Source organism: Tamandua tetradactyla, chromosome 13, assembly GCF_023851605.1.
Source record: "Tamandua tetradactyla isolate mTamTet1 chromosome 13, mTamTet1.pri, whole genome shotgun sequence".
NCBI lineage: Eukaryota > Metazoa > Chordata > Mammalia > Pilosa > Myrmecophagidae > Tamandua > Tamandua tetradactyla.
In genome coordinates, this window is record NC_135339.1 from 74,711,089 (window position 1) to 74,735,183 (window position 24,095).

At 37.5% G+C, this 24,095-nt stretch overlaps 1 protein-coding gene across 9 annotated transcripts in view; it reads left to right on the plus strand.

The window, feature by feature from the left end:
* Nucleotides 1-24,095, plus strand: part of VTI1A (vesicle transport through interaction with t-SNAREs 1A) — a 380,272-nt gene that overhangs the window by 254,238 nt on the left and 101,939 nt on the right. The window lies entirely within an intron of this gene.

Consider the following 24,095-nt stretch of genomic DNA (forward strand, 5'->3'; position numbering starts at 1 on the left):
CATAGGTTTTCCTTCTATTATTCATTTGTTTGTTCACCAAATATTTCTTTAACGCCTGCTATTTTTTAAACACTGGGAAGAGTATTGGGCATAGAGTATAAAACTTTAAAAAGACCCTGCCCTCAAGGGGCTTAGCCTAAATTGCACGAATAGTAATTGGTTATGACATGAAAGTGAGCCCAAGTAGTCTTTGGGATACTGTAGATCGAAAGTGGTTGTTGATATCAGAACGATTTTTTTCCGTCATGTCACCAAATTGGAGATGAGGACTAACATACTTTGTCCGGAGGCATTCTTTTTATATCTTATTTTTCCTATAAACCTACAATAGCAATACTAAAGGAATTTGTTTAAAGTAAAGAATTCATTTTAACCCCTCTACCTTGAAACAAGTTATTCTTTTCCAGTCTTTTAGTTATGATTTATATAATGTTGCTTTGTTTTTCACACTTAATATCGTATCTTAAATGTATTCCTGTTTCCACTTAGTCCTCATAATTGTATTTTCCCTAATTAAAAAAATGTTTATTCTAATAATGAAAGTAAAACAAACCTTATAGAGTTTTGTGAGGGGAAAAAGACTTTATCAAGAAACATGACAAAGAAACATTCATAACCACACTGGCTAAAGTTAACAATTATTTCAGTTTGGGCATGTTTCTTTCCAGCCTTTTTCTATGTATTTTCTTCATATATTTAAGATCATACAACCGAAGTGCAATTTTAGTTTCTGTTTGCTTTATGATTATATTGAGAGCATTTTCCCATGCCATTAAAAACTCTTTGTACTCATGCTTTTTAGTAATCGTAAAATATCCCCTCATAGGAATTTTTTCTTTATGTTGACCATGTAAATTATATTTAGCTATTGCTATATAGTGCTGCTATACATGTCTTCATTCATAGATTATATTATTTTCCTAGTGTTGCATCCTTGAAGAGTGAATAAATGCTCAATCTTACTGCTTTCCCATTCTCGAGTTCTTAATCTTCTTGTCTTGTCTGCTGGAATTTATCTTCAAGTAACTTTTTCAAAAAACATATATGAATTGGATATGCTCTGAGCCTTGCATATCTTGGAATTGCCACCGATTACATATGTGTGACCCACTATTCTAGTTTGCTAGCTGCCAGAATGCCAGAAAATGGAATGGCTTTTAAAACCGTTTAAAATTTAGAATTTGTTAAGTTGCTAGTTTACAGTTCTAAGGCCAAGAAACTGCCCCAGTTCAAGCAAGTCTATAAAAATGTCCAAATTAAGGCACCAATAAGCGATTACCTTTGCTCAAGAAAGGCCGATGAACTTCAGGGTTTCTCTCTCAACAGAAAGGCATATGGCGAACATGGCAACGTCTCCTTCTTCATCTTTAGAGGTCGCTGGCTGGTGGACTCTGATTCTTGAGGCTCTGCTGTCCCTCTGAAGCTTTCTTCAAAAATGCTTCCTCTTATAAAGGATTCCAGTAAAGTAATCAAGACCCACCTGTAATGGATGGAGTCACATCTCCCTCTGTTCAAAAGTTAATACCCATAATTGGGTCAATCACGTGTCCATGCAGATAACCTAATCAAATTTCCAATCTATACTGCTGAATAGGGATTAGAAGAAATGGCTGCTCCCACAAGGTTGATTAGGATTAAAACATGGCTTTTCTAGGGAACATAAATCCTTTCAAACTGGCATACCCACAATGTATGTATATATGTGAGTGTGTTTGTGTTTATTGGATATGGTGTAATATTCTTAGATCTGCACTTAGGAATCTTTGGATGTTGAACTTGTAGTTCAACAGGTTTGCAGGTTTTGTTTTATTCGTTTTGTCTTTATAAATCTTTGGAATTCAACAGTCTAACCAGGATATATCTAGATATGAGTCTCTTTCACTTGTTCTGCACGAACCACAAGAACTTTAAATCTGCAAATTCAGGTCTTTTCTCTGCCCCTCAGGAGAGTAATATTTAATCATGGTTTAAATGATTACCTGGTTATCATTTAATCATGGTTAAATGATAAAACTCTGATGGTTGCTTCTGTTCCACGTTTTCTGGTTTCTTCCTCAGGAACATCAAAGTTCTTACATTAGACCAGTATTTTATATCGTCCATATTTATCAGGTTTTTCATCATTTGTATCACTTCTTTTCTTCTTTTTTTGAGTTTATCTCCAACACCATTGATTCCATTCTTTTCAACATGATTTCTATCCTTTATTGCTAACTATGAAAATTTTAGTTCTGCTGTTGCATTATTGTCTTCCCTGAAATCTTTTCTTTATCTTATCTATCTCTATGCCTCATTTTTTAAATATCTTAGGTTTTTGCTTTACAAATTTCTGTCCTTCACTTTACAAAAGCTCTGTCTTAATGTTTTTTTATTGAGGATACCAAACAATTTTCAAAAACTTTTTTTTATGTTTCTTTAGTAAATACTTTTCAGAATTTTGTTCTACCTCTGAATCTTTAGGCAATTTCCTTTCCCTTGTTCTATAGTATATTTTTTCCTTAGTCCTTATGTTGTTGTGAGTTTTTGCTTGGCTTGCTTATTTTTCAGAACCTTTTCCTGTATCTCCAAATGGAGAGCAGCTTTATATGGTCAGCTATATTCCAAATCTCTTTGTCTCTGTTTTTTTTCACCTAGACTTTCATCGTGGGAATAAAATGGGGACTTCCTCCCTCCTGAACCCTCTGACTCTCTAATGTGACAAGTGTCCATCTCTGTCCTCTCCTTTCCAACTTTGTAGCCCTCCCACCACCACAGGAGAAGCACTTTATATATGAAGTCTACACTTCCCAGGATGCACTGCACTGCATCACACCTTCCCCCCCCCCACTTCAATGCCCAATTTTAATTAATTTTTTCTAGGAACTTTAGCTTCTTACTGGATTTAGAAAAGAACGAAGGTAGGGAGCATGGAGAAAGATAAATGAATACAGTCCAAATGTCTCATAAATCACAGCATCCCAAATTCTGATTGGAAAAGATCTTTTATCTAGTAGCAGATCTTTTGGAAGGTGCATCACTGCTTAGTTTTTTTAGTAAAGTTCACATTTTTGTAGGTAATAGAAAATCCTTCCAGGCTCTGGCAATTGGTTATGTAAGCTTTAGTGTTAATGAATTTTTAGCATCATTTTTTTTTCCTTGCAGTTTAATAGGTCCTTAAATAGTTGTAGCATCAAGAGGCTTCAACCAGGTACCATTTTAAGCTGGAAGTTGGGGGTGATCCTTAAAATTGCTCCAAGTAAGGGGACCATACAAGCTTTCTGTAGCTCAGCCCTGCCTGGGTGGTCTTTGTTTTAACTGTTCCTTTTAAATTATTGATGATTTACCGACACTAAGCATAGAAGCCTTAGGGAAAATGAAATCCTATGTGCCAGTTTCTTTAGATGAATCTTCTTTGAGGTTTAAGTGTCCGTGTAAGTAATATAAAAGGCCTGATTTGGTGGGTGGTAGAGGGGGTGCCATTCCAAATACCACCTGGGAAAGTCAGCCGTGGCATCTGTATTCATTGACGTGTCTACTGGTGCATCTGGAAGATAAAGCATGTCTGCCTCTTCTTCATGACGTGACAGCCTCACACAAACTTCTCTACAATAGGTCAGGCATCCTCACAGACTTCTAAACTCCCCTTTTCCCGTCTCTGTCCCTCCTGGGGAAAGTCTAATTTCCAACAAAAATAAAACTTACCTATAAGAAGTGATTTTCTCTATTAATTCTTCCATCCTGGGAATAGGATTATTAGGAAAACAGTCATTCATTCCACAGTTATGTGCAAGGAACTTGTCTGGGGGTATTGGAATGGAGGATGACTCTTGCTTTCAAGAAACTCGCATCCTAATCAGGGAGAGAAATGCAAAACAAATGCTCTGTCCAGACAGATGGTGGTCAGACATCTCACTACACAGCTCCTAGAGTTCAGAGATTATTTCCAGCTTGGAAGAATCAGAGTGGGTTTCATGGAAGATGTGACACTTGTCATGGCCCTTGCTGGAGGGGTAGGTTTTACCCAAAGCAGAGTTAAAGGGAAACAACATGAGCAAAGACGGGGAGGTAGCATCTTACAAGGCAGGCAGGAGTAGGTAATTTGATCGGCTGTGCTGTGAACACCAGGATTTTACCTTTCCTTTTCAGAAGAGTCTGTATTAACTGTAGTGTGGACCACCATTCAGCATATGTTTGCAAAGCTTGGGTAAGTGATAGTGGCCTGAAAATAGAGGTTCTACCTTTTCTCACCGTCATTATTCTTTATTGAGTATCTATGTGCTCTGCACAGAATGAACCTTATTATAAAGGCCAAGTTGTTTCATAGTTTTTTGTAGCCCATTGGTGTGTTTCTTTTTACAAGTTCTCATTTCCTCTTGAGCATCACTGGTTTCAGGCTGTTTTTATAAGAATTCTGAAAGGTATCAAAACCACAAGTGGTTCGATATGTAGATAGGATAGACCTTCACCAAAAGATGGGCTGTTGCATTTTTTTAAGGGACATCATGCCATCAAAATTTCCTTCTTGTCCCAGTGCTCAAAACAGCTCATTTTCTTGAGCAGTAGCCTTTGCTCCCTCTTAGATGCTATGTGGGCACCACTGTAACCTGTTCTTGCAGATCTGCTGCTTATGGCATCATCAGATCCTCAGCTGAGGACAGGTTGTTGTGGGGAATAGAAGAGAGCTAGATCCTGTAGAATTTTAAGAGGTCACAGATTAGAGAACCTGGGTGAGCTGAAATCCAAGTTCACAGCATTGACTGAAACTGGCCTGGGTGTGCTGCTGTCATTTTGTTTTTTTAAGCAATGGTTTTGTCTTAATAGGACTTGAAATTTTTACCCCAATTTTTGCTTTGTGGAAAAATACATTAACCATGTGTCTTGTGAAGGCAGTCACTTTCCTTAAATTTTCAGAATGAAAGTCATTTTGTAAGTACTAGAGTTCTTTCTAGGTGCACACCTGCCTCGTTAATCAATTTCTCTGACTTTTAATCTTTCCGTTTGCAAATAGGGATGCTTAACAGTCAGCCTTAGAAAGAGTAGCTGTCTTTATCACATGACTGAAGGACTGATGAAGTACTTGAGTGTACCTGACAGCATACTGCAGAATACCTTGGCATTTCAAAACGAGGAGAACAAAATGTAAACACCGTCAGTACAGACATTAACTATGGGTGATGTGTAAGCACAACTTGCAGGCTGGTGATGGAGTCTGTAGGATTTCTTTTTCTTCTCCTAATTTTTATTTATTACAAAAACAGTGTTTAAAAAGCAAAATGCAGCAATCTTTTTTACAAGAAAAGAAAAAATAACTCATAGCACTGCAATCCAACCTACCTATGATTATCATTTCCGCTTATTCATATACTGACATTTTTATTTACGGAATTTTAATTCCAATGTGACATAATTTTAGGATTTGCCTTTTCCTTTTTAACTTAACATCATAGCTTGCCCTATTAAAGTTGCTTGCATTTTGAAGTTAGTGTTTTTTATCCAGTCATCATGATATTTGTAGAGGTTCAGGAAAGCACAGAAACAAGTGGTTGACATTCGTTTTTTTTTTGTTTTTTTTTTTTTTTTTCAGAAAATTGAGGGTCTGTCTCTAACATTTCTGGCACTGCTCCATAGCCTAATATTTAAGAGCACTCTGAGTTTTGACAATTGGATACTAAGATTTTTTGTGCATGCCCTTCAAAACTGTTTACACAGACCACTTGCATATATTAATTTAAAGGTGTTTGAGATCATTTGTGTATAGACAGAGAAGGTAAGTCCCCTCTGTTGTGGGGATAAGTATCTTGGTTTCTTGGAATAGTCCCCCTTTTTCCAGAGTACTCCCTTACTGACTTAATGGTAGCCATTGAACTTGGGCTACGGCTTCATGCATTGTCCTTGTCAGATGTCAATAAAATGATAATTTAATCAGTATTGATCATTAGTACCTCCTTGGTCACGTGTTAACCAGGTAAAATTTGTCTCCGCCTTGCACAGAGCACTGAGGGTCAGCCGCAGAGTGAGGAGATTGGAGAAGGGCTGGGGGGTAGGGTGATTGTGGCACGGACTCGGAGAATGAGGTCTGGATGGGGTGCAGTGGGAAGAGGTGCTGGACAGCCAGGGGGCAGCATGGGAGCATTTTGCATCTGACTAAGGAGAAGGAATTGAAAGTGGACGATAAATGCAAACTTCAGATTTCCCCGGGAGGGCCCAGCCCCGGGGAGGATGATGGATGACTCTAGTCATCTTTTGCATTTCCTCAGAGGCAGCTAAAACCAAATCTCTCTGCTGAGACCAAACGGTGAAAACTGGAAGTCTGTGGGTCCTAAGCAGTGTGCAGAATTTTCCTTTCCTTTCCTTTTCTTTTTGTGTCTTCACAATTTTGTTTTGTTTTCTAAATTAAGATATTATTCATATACAGCCAAAATCCACCCATTCAAAGTATGCAGTTTGATGAATTTTGGTAACTGTATACCATTGTTTAATCAACTCCACATATGGAGATACAGAATTTCCTTCCTCCATACTTACCCTAGGCAAGCACAGATCTGCTTTCTACCACCGGTTTTGCCTTTTCTAGAATTTCGTATAAATGGAATTTTAGTTTTTTGAGCCTGGTTTCTTTCATCCATGTTGTTGCATGTATTAATATTTCATTCCTTGTAATTGTTAAATAATGTTCCATAGTATGGATATTTATTTATCCCTTCATCGGCTGATAAACATTTAAGTTGCTTCTATTTGGGACCATTATATATAATGCTGCTGTGAACATATATGAACATCTATATACACATCTTTTTTTGGATATAGGTTTGCATCTCTCTCTAGAATAGGATTGCTACATCATATACCAATATATGTATAATTTTAAAAGAAAAACTTTTTTTCCTAGTGTGGATAAACCATTTTGTGTTCCCAAAGCAATGTATGAAAATTCCAGTCGTTCTGGATATTTATTTTTAAAACATTCACATAGCTGCTCACAATTAAAACTCAGAATGCTTTGGTGGGGCGCATGGTCTCCAGCTCACCCCAGTTCCTACTTTGCCCACTTTGCTCATTTATTTACATTATCTGCCTGAACCCTGTAGGTTCATGACCGTTGCCTTAGACGTTCTTATGAGCAATTTTATGTCATGGGGTACATAGCAAGGTATCACGGGAGGATATAGGCAAATCTGGGTTGGAATCCTAGTTTTGCCACTTAAAGACTGCCACTTTGGACAAGTTACTTAAATTCTCTCAGCCTCAGTTTCTTCAGCTGTAAAGTTGGAAACCTTGTCCAAACGTTTGTTGTAAAAGTAAAATAATACAGAGCGTCTCAAGCACCTACCCCAGGGCTAGGGCCATTGAAAATGTGCAATAGAAGTAACTGTTATTATCGTCAGTAATTCTCAATTGTGTGTGTATGTACTTCAGAATCACCTATGCAAAGATACCTGAGCCCCCACCCCAGGTGTCCTGCAGAATGGAAATCTCCTGAACTGCACCTGAACATATGCATTCTGTTCAAAATTCCTCAGATGCCCAGCATGAGCATCCCTCGTCAAAACCATTGGTAAACTTGGAAGATGGTGACGTTCTAAACTCAGCTCTACCACAGACTAGCTGTGTGAACTTGGGCAAGTCACTTCATCTCTCTGAGGAAGTAGTTTAGTGAGATCTGACTCCAGCAAATTTGCTCTTCCACAATTAAGTTCTTTCTGGTAGACAGTGGCTACAGTTGGAGACAGATGAGTTGGGAGGATTGAGGGCGGTACTTCCTTTCCATGTAATATGTCAAAATGAAGGCAAGTCTCAGACAGAATTCCACCACATATAAAAACAAGGGTTTGCCAGCAGACACAAAAACACCTGTGCAGCTTGTCTCGTAGGCCCGGTGAAGTCCCTGTCCTCTGTCCTGGTGGGGGACCCTTGACAGCAACGTGCATGAAAGGTTCACTTAAAGCAGGTACGAGAAGATTCTAGCAACAGGAATTGGCTAACCTTCTTCTAGTCAGTCGGGTAGTAAATTCTCCTTTAGGTGGATGGACACCGGACCCAGTTAGATTCCTAAGTCAAGGACACCATTCCATAGCAGGTAGACAGTTGCAGTCACTGGACTGTGATACCCATGCATTTCCATGCATGCTGTGGGAGTGCTGATGACAACATTTCTAATGCCCGTGATGCTCATTGATAATTATTATCAATTATGGTAAGTAATAGTTATTGTAAGTAAGGCATCCATTTTCCTTTCTGATTCATCCACATTGATTTACATTATTTCCCAAACTTCATCGATTTGAGTAGTATCCTCACAATATCTGCCTAAATCCTATAATGTTATTTTTCTTTCAATTGGCACACTTAAAAAAAAAACTAAGAGTACTTTCTTTAACTTCATCAGAGTAGTATACAAGGAATCAGGGTTTTAATGTGCTAGCTCTGCATTTTTTTCACATATTAAAATAATTGGACAACTATTTAAAATACACTGTTAAAAGTGTTCATGAATATTTAAAAGCAAGCATCTATGTGCTGCCCCAAATCAGCTCTCATACCTCCAGCACCTGCACACAGCGCTGTGGGAACCATTGCTGTGGTGTTCTGGCAGTTTCTTGCCTACCACTCCACTTGAACCATGAGTCCCTGAAGGGCAGGGACTGGCTTTCATCTCCAAATCACCACATCAGATAGCCTGGTGCATAAAATGCATTCAATAAATGTTTGATGAATGAATGTCTCCCTCACTATCACAGTGAAATACCATTAGCAAACAAATATTTGCTGTTTTCCCTCACTTTGATTCCCGTCCTCTGATAAAGAGCATTTGAAGATGAAATCAAAACATAAATAAGTGAGCTTATATAAATAGAGCTATGCCTTTTTCTCTTCCTCTTAAACCATTTTTTTTTTTTTTTTTACATGGGCAGGCATCAGGAATCGAACCTGGATCCTCGGGCATGGCAGGCAAGCACTCTTACCTGCTGAGCCACCGTGGCCCACCCTAAACCTTTTTTTTTTTAAACGATGAAGTTGTGATCCATTTAATGCCCCCTAATATAAAGGGGGAAAAAAGTTAAATGATTTAAAATTGTAAACAATTTTTTTAATTAAAAAAAAAAAAATTAGTGCCTTTGCAAGATGTAAAATATAAAGAATTTGTAAGGGAGTTTCCAAGTAGAAAATGGTGATAGAAAAAAGCAGTGATCAAATTATCATCTCTGTTTCCCAAAGGAAATGCAAAAAGTGAATTCAAAGGCCTTGCTTCCTCTTTCCTGCGTGCTGCCTGGCCCCAAGTCAAATAGATGCCTCCAGACATAGAAAGTGCTTTTGGCCCTGTGAGCTGTGATCTGTACAAGTGACGGGTCTCAGCTGAGTTCACCTGTGCTGTCCAGTGTGTTCTGGTCCAGGGATCTAAGGATCGAGGAATTCCTGACCCCAAACTTAGAATACTTTGTTTTAATGTGGACCATTGCCTTCATACCTCCCTCTCCTGCGCACCCCCACTGGCTTACTGTTGCATTGGTCTGGTTTCCTGTCTGCCACACCCAGGGAACTGCCTTAAGCTCCTTGAGAGCAAGGCTTGAACCCTGTTCTGCTTTAGATTCCCAGTACCTTGCATTGGACAAGAATGGACACTTAGGAAACACTGGAAGGGAGAGATTTATGACTGATTTATACTACATAAACCTTGCTGACTTAACTCCTTGAATTTTAATAAAGAGCTGGGGAATAAAAACACATTTAGGAGAAAACCTTCTAATTTCTGGAAGCATACCTATGATTGGCAGAGTTAATCTCATTATTTTGGATAAGTTTTTTTCCCCCCCTAACTTCCTTTAAAAGAAGTTTGATGATTCAGTCTTTAAAAAAAAAAGTCTTATGCAGTCTGTGTTGGTCTCAGAAAGCAAAATATTCCAAAGCAAATAGGTTGACTAAAAGATATAAATCCATCTTTCACCTATTAGATTTGCTGTACGTTATATATAGGAAATGCAACCTGAGTTTTTTGAAATTTGTTTCTCCATTGATTTCCAAAAATGAAAAGTTGGAACTTAGAGAAATTTTTATTTTAACCTAGTACCTACCTTAAACTTTTTTGTATGGTATTTAGTGTTATTATTTCAGATTGAAGCATTCACATTTAATTAAATAAAACAATTTAGAAGTTCAGTATTTCTAATTTTGGAGTTGATCATATTAATTCTACAAGCATTAGTGAGGAGCATGCTGAGCAGAAGAAAAAGGGCATAAGTATTTAGATATATAAAAAAGTATCTAATTTTCTGAAGCTTTTAGAAGACATTTTTTAAAGTTTAAAAAATGTTTAAAGTGAAACTTTAAAGAGTTTAAAGTGAAATAGATGAAAAAATATTAAAAAAAAAAAAAAAGTGGGCGGGCCACGGTGGCTCAGCAGGCAAGAATGCTTGCCTGCCATGCCAGAGGACCCAGGTTCGATTCCCGGTGCCTGCCCATGTAAAAAAAAAAAAAAAAAATTCCTGTTGGCCTTTTTGCACTGGTGTTTTGTCCCCCCCCATATATGTGGTTGTTTTGTTCTTACAAAAGGAAACAGTACCAACCTCATTGAGACACTGAGTCTCCACTTAGGACATTGTAAAGTTTCTCTAGCTCACTTCAAACACACATATTTGCAAATATGGTGCCACGTTATTGTGGATGGTTCCTTCTTACCGTTTGGCCTCTTTGGCAGGCTCATTCCAGAAAAGGCACAGGGCTCCAGGCAGGAGGCAAGGGCTGCCTATAGCTTACCCCTCACCCAGACAGCCCTGGAGGGAAATGCCCATGGTTGCGAAATTGGGGAAACCTATTCTTCAGGACTCTTTCGCTATGACCCACCCACCAAGGTTAATGATGGTCACTTCAAATAGAATGCAGAAGAGGCTAAAGTTATGTTTATCATCATTTTTGCTGCCTTCTGAAATTTGTGGTGATGGTTAGAAATGCAAATTGTTATGCAAATACCATATTTTCCCACGAAACACAATTCAAAGCCCTCTAGGAAGGGATTTTTACAGAAACAGCCCTTCCCTCAACCTGCCTCCAATGTATTTTGTTGACTAAGTGTTCCATGACTACAGAAAAATTTAATTAAGGAAAATGATTATGTTTGTATATTTAGATGGGCAGCTCTAGGGATATTCAGAAGTATTGTCTCAAGGCCTCTCTCACCATCAGGGCTGTTTTGTCTTGTTCTGTTTTCTATAGCATGGAATGTGTTTGCATGCTTGTTTTATGGAATACTGAGGCCTTCAACTAACTTGACCTGACTAGTAATTCTAGCTGGTTCTGAGGAATCCAAAGCATACAGCCTTCTTCGTAGTGAAATTTATAGGATGTTTTATAATTTCCTTAGCATGGGCATTATTCTTGAACCTGGCTTCCATGCATTTGAGACTAACCTTTGTGAAGTAGCTTCATATTTTAGGGTGTTCTTAATATTGACAGAAAATACGATTTCTGCATTCTATATTCATTTTAGCACTATCAAAAGTGAAATGTCTTAATTCTAAAGTAACGTGGGATTGCTAAAGTGAATTTGCTCATCTGTATATTTGTTTGTAGTAAAAAATAAAACTACTAAACATAAACTAACCTTTCTTACCTCAAGAAAGCTTATGAGCAACTTTCCTTATTTCCTCGGTCAAACTGTATTTTCTTAGCTTTCTTAATTTGAGTTGAGTCTCTAAGAAGGAAAAACAGCCATCATCCCTTTGTCAGTACTCACCCAAGAATTTGTTTAAGCAGAGTCAGGCCACGGCAATCGGAAACCAGGCTTTTGCTGCTGAGGAATTGTATTTTCTTGAGTATGTACTGAACCGCAGGAGCAAATCATTAAGTGACACAAGTGAACAGGCAGAGAGAGGTATTCAAAAATTCTGTGACCTCTGCTGCAAGGGTGGCTGACAGAAGACACTAACTTTAATTGTTTGTTTCCCTCTGGCCAGTTTTGTTCAAAAACATTCATGATCTTGAGGTGAAAGGTGATTGGGAAGGCAATATTTTGATTTTAATGGTTGTGTCGATGTTTCTTTATTCAAAATGATCAAAAATATTTCCCTGTTATAATCAAACAGTACATATATACAAATCATTCTGGCTAAGCAGAAAGCCATAAACGTATGGGAAATGGAAATTTTACTCACACTTGTAGATCTTTTGCTTTTCTTCTGGTCTAGGTATTTTTTTAAAAGAATTTTTTTTTATATATCCTCTCCCCACGAATAAATAAATGACCTTATATAGGTTTACTGGTTTCCTTTGTTTCTAGCCTTGTTTCCTAAGAAGAAAATAAAATAGCTTCTTGAATTTTTTCCCTCCATATTAACATAGGTGTGTTTGTTTTGAACTCTTAACAACATCACTAGCACATTCTGATTTTCATCTACTTTCGTTCTGTTTTTAAGTAACATTCAGAGTTGTATTTTTACATTTTAAACCAAGAGGATTCATTAACTTTGAAATGGAAGCTTCTAACAGCAGTGTAGATTCAAAAGTTAAAATATTTAGCAAATAATGTCAGAGAAAACTTAAATCCGATCTCTATCATATTTTACTATCAGTAAGAACCCTTGAACTCCTGCTCTCTAGAGTAGTGTTTTCTGTATATATGTATTTTTTAATCTAAAACAATAAACAGAATCTGAGCTGCAGTAAAGTGCCATGGAGGTGGTAGTCTCCATGGAGTCTGTAGACCATGTGGTCTATCCAACCTTGAGATGTGTGTAATTCGCTGCCATATCTTCCCAACACTGTATTTAGTCTCGCTACGCTGAGCCTGGTTTAGCCCTGCTCTCTGACTGTCGCCTTCCCTCAAACGGAGTTTTACCCCAGGGTTTGGGACCACTATGCTTATTGGAAACTGTAGATTTAAATTCTTTTTAATGAAGCCAAGACAGGAAAAAAGAAACCTAGCTACATTTTTTTTCTAAGTTTAATAATTTATTGTATTAAGTTAGGACAACAGAGAGCTATTGCTTAGCAACACTGGATTAGGCAGAAAATAATTTAAGCTCCCAAATGAGAAACATTTGTAATCGAATATGCTCTAACACTTGCTTTACCACATGGCTTAACACCCTTTTGCTCACACATGGTTAAACACATGTTTGAACTGATGTTTTAACACCCGTCTCACACATCTTTATGCTCTTTGTTCACATATGCTTAAACACATGCTTCGACACCCTTTGCGTGCTCATTGTTGAACACAGGCAGAGTATTATCTTGGGTCTCCTTTTCCAGACATTCATCAGTTTGTAGCATTAATTCAAAGTTTGGCGCCTAGTGAAGTCACAGCTCTTGCTGGCTAGCTGACATCCACACTTGTGTCCTTCTGGAGAAGAGACTCCTGATGGAGAAGCCCACTACCATGGCTCTTTGTTTCTGCCACACTCCTGAGCTGTGGCCTATGCAGGTGTTTCTGCAGATTGGTGTGTCATGGCATGTCACGTTTCCCCACCCCCCAACCAGTCTACTTGTACTTTCCCCAACTGTCAAGTTCTAAAGTCTTTCTTATGGCCAGATGCAGAATTGAGGTGAGCCTTTTTTACATCTGAAATGTCGGTGATTTCAATGCAGTTGACAGTATGTATCTCGGGATGGTATATTTAGGTTGCAAAAATTGAAGCACCAAAGTTGAAACAGTTTTGCCTGGCTTTCCTTAAGATTGATTGTCCCGACCCTTTCCCTTTTTTCCTTGTATTATCTACCATCAGCTTAGGCAAGGTAAGTGTCTCCACTTACCCGAACTGCATAGACCTCCCATTGGCAAATTCACAAAACTTGACTCTTCTTCCTAAGGCTATAGGATTCCATGTGTTGTAGCAGTTGAGTTAGACTTTTGAGCCAGACTAATAGGTTTTGAGTCCAAGCTTAGTTTTCCTCATCTGTAAAATGGGAATAATGATAGTACCTAACTTACTGAGTAAGTGTAAGGATTAAGTTACCTAACACTTATAAAATACATAATAAGTTCCCAAACATAGTAGTCCCTAATCAAGTAGAATAAATTGGTGACAGTAACTTAAAGGATGCTGTTTACAGTTTATAAAAGGTATTTTTCCATACCTTTTTTTATCCCTACCAGAAAGCTAAGAGACAAAGCATCTCTATTTTACATATAAGCAAACTGAAACCCAGAAATCTTAACTTTTCTAAAATTTCATAGCTATGATGTAGTGAGGTTGGATGTTGCAACTGATCCCCTGGCATCAAGGTAAGGGTTCTTTCTATCATAGTATAGGACTAAGAGCTGTAAGATAGACCACAAAGTATCAAAAATAGCCCCTCCCATCAAAGAGGAGGGAAGACATTTACAAATGAATAATAATCCCATGTATTGGGCACTAGTTAAGAGCCAGGCCCTATAACGGGCACTTTATCGTAAATCATCTCTCTTAATCTTCACAACAACCCATTTGATAGATGAGGAAACTGAGGCCTAACAAGCATGATAAACTTGCCCTGAGTCAAAGAACTAATAAGTAGCAGATCTAGAATTTGTACTCAAGCCTAATTCTAAACAAATTCCATGCTTTTAACTATTACTCATATTGGCTTCCAACCAATAATGATAACTGAGTTCATAGACAACCAGTAGCTATTGTATAAGTCATTTTTGGATGAAATATATTCTTCCCCAATCATCCTGGTTATGGTACTTTGTGATTGCTATTAATTTTTCATTAACATTATAAAGTGGATAAGCATTACAAGAAGCGAAAGTTATGGGTAATATATGAAAGCAGATATAAATCAACTCCACATTTGATCTACACCACCACCTCAGTGAAATGCAAGGCCATAAAATGTGCTATCCTGGCTCAACCTTCATAGAAGTTTTGTTTTACAAGTAACTTGTGCTCACGATTATGTGAATATTAAAGTCATTTCTCTTCTGTGGCTTTGAATTCCAAAAGAGCATTAATGGGTGCCAAATTAAATTATTTTAAAATAAATTCCATTTCATTGATTGGACCCTAAAGCAGCCAATATTGAAGAAACTTCATAAAGAATGATATCCTTGAGTTTGGTGAGTCAGAAGGGCATTTTTAGTAGTTGTACATCAATAACTCAAGCTGTCTTTATAAAAGATAACTAACTTTCCATGTTAAATGAATTTGGACCCAGATGCAGAGACTAACAATCAGACCATGTAGACACAGAGTAAGATCAGCCAGGAATAGCAACACTTGGATGCCTGACTTGTAGATGTAAGCAGGAATTAGTGATTACATCGAATGGCTGGAAGATCCCAGAGGGAAACTTTGTTTTTCCCTGAACACAGAATTGTTCATACAAATACCTGGCAACATCAAAATACAGGTGCAGATTTAGAATATATCAAGCCTCCTTTTGGTTTCTTTGTATTTCAACTGAATTTCACTGTTTTGAGCCTCAAGATCAAATAGTTATATTTTAATGTACCATTTGCCAAATTTCCAAACCTCTAAGCACAAAATCCTCAGCCTTCATTTCTTCCCTTGCCTGGAAATCTAGGTAGCACCGAGCCAAAGGAGAAGTTATAAAGTTAGATTACGCTTGATTAGGAACAAAAAATTCCTGTGTCCAGAAATGCAGATGTGCACAGCAGTCCTAGGGGAGTGCTGGTATTTGATCTCTAAGTCTTAAAGGTTCATGTTCCCAAGGTTAAAAGATGCAGAGAGCCAACTTTTATTTGTAACTAATGCTGAAATTACTCTGGAGATTCTAGAAGTATTACATTACAAATTACTCTGGGAAATTCTACAGCTAGTGAGTTATACAAATATAACTGTGTAAGAGAAAGAAGTAATAAGTGAAGGATATCATTCATGAACTTAATTTATACTGTTGCAGCACGATTGTGTGTGTGAGATGATACTGTTGCAGCATGGCACTGTGTGAGATAAATTCAGTTTTCATTCCAGTGAGAAAAGAAGAAGGTTCCATCCGAAGTTCATGAGTCAAGACCCAACTCAAAGAGCCCAGGAAGCAAAGGCCCCCTTTTCTGGGGGAACTTGGATAGGAGCAGGAAGGTGCCACAGTCCAACTTGGACTTAATATCTTTCTCCTTTTCTAATAACTAATGTTATGGTCTGGGCAAGTCATTTATTTATTGAGCAAGGCTTCTATTTTGGTGGAAATTAAAGCCTATGTAATCACAAAGTAATATCCTTCAATAAACAGGAAGCTGATGACCAACTATGAAAAGGATATGGATGGTAGATATTTTCACCTCAAGGGGACCTTTAATGGAATTAAATCCAATCTTAAAATCAAGAAGGGTTAAAGGCATTACTATGTCATATGGCTGCCCTTTTATTAGCCTTAATAAACTGCATTCCAGTTATAAGCACTTGAATACTCTCTGGTATTAATTAATTGGGCTTGCTTTTTAAATGAAATAGTGATTTGGTTCTTTTTTCTTTTAAATCAATGACTAATGCCAAACAACAACAAAAAAAGATGGCTAAATGTGTTTCTTGATTACACAAGTAAATTAATATAGGGAAAAATCTTAACTTTTATATTTTTCACCTATTATGTCTACTACCAATGTGTTTGTTTTCATTGCAAGGTTAATCTGCCCTTGATATGAAATGTTTTCCTTTAAGAATGAAATCCATTGAATTATCACACTTGGGAAGAGTTGTTAAAGTGGTCAGAATTCATGATTTTAAGAATATTTCTAGAATTCGAAATGTGGTCCATTATCTATCTATCTATCTATATATCATTAGTGTATAATATAATCATAAATGTATCATATATTTTAAATATTTGGAAAGCATATAATTAAAACACAGGAAAATGAAAACATCAATATAGATCATTTACATCATACCAATAAATTTAGATTCAGGTATTTGAACATTTGCTACTTTACCCATCCTCACTAATGATGTTTTTCAGATCTTAGATTTTGATAGATGCACTGTGGAATGTAGGAAATAATCATTATCTAGGTAGCTGAAAAATTGCTTACCGAAATTGATAATGAAAGTTATTCAAGATGTTCTGTCAAAATCCTTACCAATTAGTGTTGAGGTCTTGAAAGGCCAGACTTAGCTTTTTATTAATATGTTAGGTTTATTAATGTATTTTTGATATATGCATAGTGTGACTGGCTAATACAGCTCATGATATTGCATAATGATAGTGCTTTTAATTTGTTATACCCCAGTCTACTCTCGAAACTTACTTAAAACTCAGAGTTACTTCATAGTTTCCTAACTAATAACTCATTAGAAAGCCATGCCATGTACTTGAGGTTACCTCTAAGGCAATCCGTATTTAACAATAAAATAGAGAAATTCCTGACTATTTGACTGTCATTGACCAGTTTAAATATTTAAAGTTGTGGTCTGACCCTTTGTCTAACCATTTATAGAAAATGAAATAAAGATTGTATACAAAGTGGGAGAAAGAGTTGTTTCAAATAGTCCTTTCTAAATGAAGGAAAATAGTTGTGCTATCAGTAATTAGATACTTAGATAATACTTAAATTTATTGCACCATGCTAACAATATATTATTTTCTTAAAATAAAAGACCTACTTTTTAATTTTTTCTTGTTATTTTTCACCGACTTGGAAATTTAAGCACGTCATTCTCCAGTAATCAAATTCAAATACACTGTTAATCATCATAATAATTTGACATTCCTGTATTTTGTATTATATTTAAAAAAATAGCTTTAGATTTGTTTCTCCTTCCCTTCAAAATGATGAAAAATTGAGACTTGTTTGAAATGCCTTGGTTTACCCTGCTGAACAAGCATAGTTAAAAATCACAAACCCTTGTTTATTCAGATTTTGATACCTATGTTATTTAGACCTTGTCTCACTCGCTATCTAACAACTAGTTAAATAATGTTAAAATTAGAACAGCATAATACTATGGCCTCTAGAAGTGTGATTTAACTTACATTCATTCAGCATTTACTGTAATTAGAAATGATGGTACACCAAGTAGAACTACAAAGATGGGGATCATGTGGCAAATACAGCATGTGAGGTGAAGAGAAAATTGTGGTCTATTTTTAAATGCTATATTGGTCAAGGTTCTTAGATTAGGGTGGTAGAATCCATGCTAGCTCATGTATGCACAAAGATATTTGTAGCTTACAGAATCTTTTGGGAGAACCTCTTTTGGGTGCTACACATCCATGAATAAGAGAAAGAGAAGAGACTGGGATGTTCTAGGAGATCTCACTGCTACTGCCGTACCCCACATGGTACCCACGATGACAGGAACCAGACTCCAGAGCTGGCCCCAAAGAACCAAATGCGACTTCTCATTTTATCCTCGGACACACACACACACACAAACACACACACACACACACACCAGGTGCCGTCTCCTCCCTGTGCGGCTGCCTCACACGGCTCACATCCACTTTCCAAGTCTCGCACAGGCATTTGCTTGGCAGAACCTGGGCCGCATCTGGAACCGTGGTTGCAACGGAATCATGGCAGTTCCTTATTTTCCAGCCTTTGCAGGTCAAAGAAAGCTGCTCAATGGAATCAGAATATGTTGAATGAGCCAGCACACTGTACCCCCAGGGATGCTATACAGTTGCCATTCTCCACTTGTGTTCTGAGGGACCTTAAAATTTTGTTGTCCCTCCCCACCCCGCCCCAAGGAAAGGTTGCCACAGGGGAGGAAAAGACCCAGTAAGCAGAGCTTTCTCTCTAGCAACTTCGCAATTACCTGGCCACCTGCTGGGCATGTCTGTAATAATTTGTTTGGGAAAAGTTTTCTCAGCTTTTTTTTGGTTTCAAAACCACTGTTATTAAGAATAACTTGGGCTTCATCTTTCTCAATTTTCTATCTAGCATGTGATCACGAATAGAACCTAGCATTTGTTTCCATAACAAGTTTTCAATAGAACATCTCCATTCTCTTAGCCAATATTTGAAAATAATTGCAAATTATACTCTTCTCACATGCATTGTCAGGGAAAGGGCGGCTAACAGGCTCATTCATATTAGGTTTTTTTTTTTGTTTTGTTTTTTTATTAATTAAAAAAATTAACTAACACAACATTTAGAAATCATTCCATTCTACATATACAATCACTAATTCTTAATATCATCACATAGATGCATATTCATCATTTCTTAGTACATTTGCATCGATTCAGAAAAAGAAATAGAAAGACAACAGAAAAAGAAATAAAACGATAATAGAAAAAATATAAATAAATAAATAAAATAAAATAAATTAAAAAACTATACCTCAGATGCAGCTTCATTCAGTGTTTTAACATAATTACATTACAATTAGGTATTATTGTGCTATCCATTTCTGAGTTTTTGTATCCAGTCCTGTTGCACAGTCTGTATCCCTTCAGCTCCAATTACCCATTATCTTACCCTATTTCTATCTCCTGATGGTCTCTGATGTGAACCGGCATTAGAGAATAATCTTGGAATATGTCATTGGTAACAGAGACCATATTAGGGTTTTTAATGTGAAGTTAGCACCCCCTGAGGACATGCCTTTGAGTTGTTTCAAAGCTTTTCTGAGGTTTTCTTAGAAAACCTCAGCAGTGGAGGGCAACCCAGTCTTCATAGCCATGGGGATAAAGGGACTGGACACATTTAATTACTCTTTAGCTATTTTATTTCATTCGACTTCAAAAACAAAATTAGCAGTAGCAGAAGACAGTGGTTCCATGGGGTTAAGTTAATCAATGTGTGCTAATTAAATAACTGTTGTGCCTGTGCCATTCATGCCTGTTTCAAATGATGGAGAGTTCTAGTAAGTCTTGCCTACTTTGGTCTCTGGACTTTTCAATATTTTGCCACTCAGACTAAATTAAAGGTAGCAATCTTTAATTAAGAAGGAGAGAGACAAAGCTATTACCTGCCTATATATTGGTCTTCATGGAAAGATTTTCATTGGGGGCTTTTCTTCTGCAGTTCCCCTAGACCTCCACAAACTATACCACATAGAGTCTTTTCCATTCTGACTGCGTACAACTTGCATGTACTCAAGAAACCTGGACATTTGCTACCAATCTACTACTTCTCCCCTCTTCCTATATTTGTAGAATGACCTTCCTTCCCTCCCACCTGTAATGCAACACTAAATCCCAAATCTGCTCCTTAACCCCAAAAGCAGAGCAGGGTCTGATAACATTTCTTTGAAACAGTGGATGAATCCTTTATGTAGTCTTTCCACAAGCTGTTTGTCATGTCGTCTGCTCCCCTTTCTTAAATTGGCTTCAGAGTATTTTGGTTTTGTTATATTATCATTAGTTTTCTTATTTTAAAAAAAGGTGTTAAACTATTTGTAATTTTTTAAAATAGAAGAATCTAAAGATTTTAAGATATTAATTCCATTTTTATTGACTATCTTGAAAATTCAAAGAGGTGTAAAGAACAAAATAAAACTCCCTTTAAGTTTCATCATGCAGTGAACCATTGTTTACAATTTAGTCTGCATTCTTCCTGCTTTTTCTATGAATATTTTGCATACGAATAATTGAATTTTATTGACATTTTGTGTTTTAGAAACCTGTCTGTGATTTATAGTTACTTTGAATAGAATTTTTAGCGTTTTTGTCCTAAATTGGTAGTGATGTATTTTAACACAAAGAATACAAAATATGCTGGAATTGTTTGAGATTGGCTTATAAACTATAAGTCTGTTTGGTTCACGTAATTGCCTTCTTGTTTTCTTCTACCTTCAGCTGCAAAACATCAAACCAAAATTAGCTGCTCCAGTCTTGGTTGTACTTTATTATGTATAGTCAGCTTTCTCACCCTTGCTCCCGGTGCAGTTTATTTAGGTAAAAGGTTGATAGCATTCTTCACCCCCAAAGAAAGAGATTTTTTTTCCCCTTCTTTTCTGTGAGACAGGTCTATCCTGATAACATTCAAGAAGTTAAACATGAAGAGTTGTTTCTTCTCTGTCCTATAAACAGTCCCATCCTTCCACTGTTTACAAGGAGAATAACTGTGTAGGGTGTGTGTATTACTATGTGCATATTGAAATAAGAATAATCCTGAAACATTTGCATTTTGTAGAAGACCGGGAATGCCACCGTGCACTAATGTACAGTATTCATAGTTTATACATGGGCATATTATATAAATGGAGGAACCAGTCTGTGTAAACAAGTTACTTGGAGTATAAGAGCTAATGTAAGTCTGGGAGTATTTAGGACAATACCATAGTTTTGTTTTGTTTTCTTCTAAGTAATGCTTTGTGTGTTCCTTACATTCATGTTTATTTTCCTAAAAGTGATCATGTGGAAACACACCTCTTTAACGTGTTAGGCAAGCCAGCTACATCTTTGACAAAGTTCTTTGTTTTAGTAATTCTTATTAGAGGTACTTCCAAGAAGATGTGTTCGGCATCACCGAAGCATGAAACAGTATTTTTGACAGAAAAAGTCTGTCAAACTTTTTTTATGTGGCATATTACATGTATTTCCACCATTTAGCCATCTCGATTTTTATGACCAAATACACCAGTAAATACTAGTCATATTAAAAGACAAAAAAAATGGAATCATGTAGCCTTTCCCACTTAGCAGTTGGCTGTAAACATTTCCCCTTGACCTTAAATATTCTCCTAAAAGGATGTTTCGTAGTTAGTTTCTCTCAGATGATTGCAAAGAACGATTCTTAGCTTATGAGTAGAACTATTTAGCTAGCAAGTTTATGCCATCCTCATGGTAGCCAGTGGCTTTCTAATCCACGGGCTTTCTTTCCCCCACATTTCTGTGGTAGATTTTCTTAGGACTTAGCCTGGGGAAGGGGCCTCTGTTACCCCCTTGGTCCCCTCTCTCATGTTCCTCATTAGACTGCCTTCTATCCAGTGTATTTTTCCCCTTATCTTATTCTTCTTTCTTTTTACTTCCAGATTATTCTCTGCTTTCATTTCTTTTCAGTCACCACTTCTTCCCAGTAATTGGTTCTCTTTTTATCCTCCTCTTTTTTTTCCAATGACTGGTTATTTTGCTAAGAAACTCATCAGGAAAGAGACAGAAAGTTGAAACCCTGGGTCTTCATAGGTAACGAATTTATGGATGAGGGTTGTTGACCTGTTTCCCAGTGCCCCTAGAAAGTTCTGTCTTCAGATAGAACAGTCCCCGTGGTGCCTCTGCTGACCCTCAGCTCCCTGTGAGCCTGGCCTCTGCTTCCCTTCCCGGCCACGCTGCCCTCCTTGACCTGCATTCCAGCCAGACCCAGCTCCTCCCTGCTTCCCATACGACCTCCTGCTGTTATCCCGCCCAAGCAATCCCTCTTGCCTGGACATGTATTTTCTTATCTCCCCCATCAAAATCCTCTTCATCTTTCAGAACCTCGTTTCCTGCTTGTGTCCTCAAGGGACAGAGAGATCACGTATTCCAGATCCCTCCAACAAGAGGGCTCCAGATTGCTTTGACTATCCTGCTCACTTGGACATATCTAGTATGTCTTTTATTTCAGTTGTTTCAGTACTTGTTTCATTCTCCCTAGTGAGTGCCTTGAGAGCAAGGAATATATCTCTCATTCAAATCCCAAAAAGTATCTGACAGGCTTGCCTGCGCATAGCAGGTGCATGGAATACGCAGGCCTGTGAGAATATTTAAACATCTGATTTGAGACCACTGGTTCTTCCTGTTAATGTCTTCAGATTGTATTCCTTTAATGCTGTTGCAGAGGAGTTTGGGAATTGTAGGTGGGATTGTTGTTTGGAATTGTAGCATGGAATAACCTCTCTTTGGTTTTATTTTGAAGCAATGGCCAGAGAGAGGCCCATTCCAAGTTGGGATTTACTTTGAGTACATACTATTGCCTGTTCATTTTGTTTAAAACCAGTAACATAATTTACCTTATAGTCTCGATTCACAGGCCTTAGCTCTGATTTCCAGAGTCTTCCTCAGCTTGGTTAGTAAGTCTGCATTGTTGCTCTTTTGTGTGTGTACATGGAGGACGTCAGCTTCTGGAATAATATTACATTGCAAATCAAATTGTGCCTTAAAAGAACTTTCCCTCCACATTTTTCTGCATTTCAGAGTAGGTTACAAAATGTCAAAATTCAGTAGGGCCAATTATTAGATTTTCATTTAATGGGCAGTTTTAATGTTCTCAGAAAATCTGAATAATAATAGCATTTTAAACTATGCATTCCATTTAAAGACTCACAACCAGTGCTTCTGTCTTTGAGCACACCTAGTTATATTTTTGGGTATCATTTAAATTCAGCCTCCCAATCTGTAGAAAAATCAATGAGTTAATGAACAGCTTCATCTTTAAAACTTTTCAAATATTTTATCCTAATTATAAGGCATATCTAGTGACATTAATTTGATGAAATCCCAAATCGTCAGATTATACAGAATAACCCTTACCAAGGAGTAATTTAGAGCATTTCCAGTTTAACAAATGTACTGTTTTTAGGACCAGACATGGCTTTGCTTACTGAGAGAAAAACTTTCTACTGTTAAGGTCTAGAGGCCCTGTCAGTACAGATCAAACTTCATGCATTTTCTTTTCCCTTCCTAAAGAAGCTGTACTTCCGTGTAACACATATCTTGTTAAGGAAATTGCTCATCAGGACAGAGTTACCCACCCCAGTTTTCCGCTTGCATTTCACTTTGCACTACTCCCCAACCCCGACCCCTCCAGCATGTGGACTGATTCTCTTCTGTTGCTAATAGAGACTGGTGCAGGTTCAAGAGAATTTGATTACATAACATTCCGTTGTGCTATATGCAGATTTAACAGATTCAAGAGTGTCAGTGTGGACTCTCCTGTTGTGATTTTTAAAACTGGGGGAGGCAAATGTTAAATAACTTTAAAATTCAATCAATGGAGCAAAAGCTGCTGCTAATGTAGGAGACCTTCAAAACTAGCCCCAGATGCAAGGTACATTCTTCTGACTCCCTGTCTCCTGATTCCTGGTGCCGTCTCCAGTTCCTCATATAGAACACCTACCTGCCCTAGCTTTTGGAACTCTGTTTCTGCATCTCTCTCTACCTGAGACCGCCTGGCCTGGCCCCTGCCTGGCCCATCCTGGCCTCTCAGATTTGAGGCTTGGCCCATGGTTCATGTAGGAAAACCTCCCTCCCTAATTTGTCTCTACCTGGCTATAGAATACCTGTAGTATCTTAAGCTTTTGTTACATTCCCTT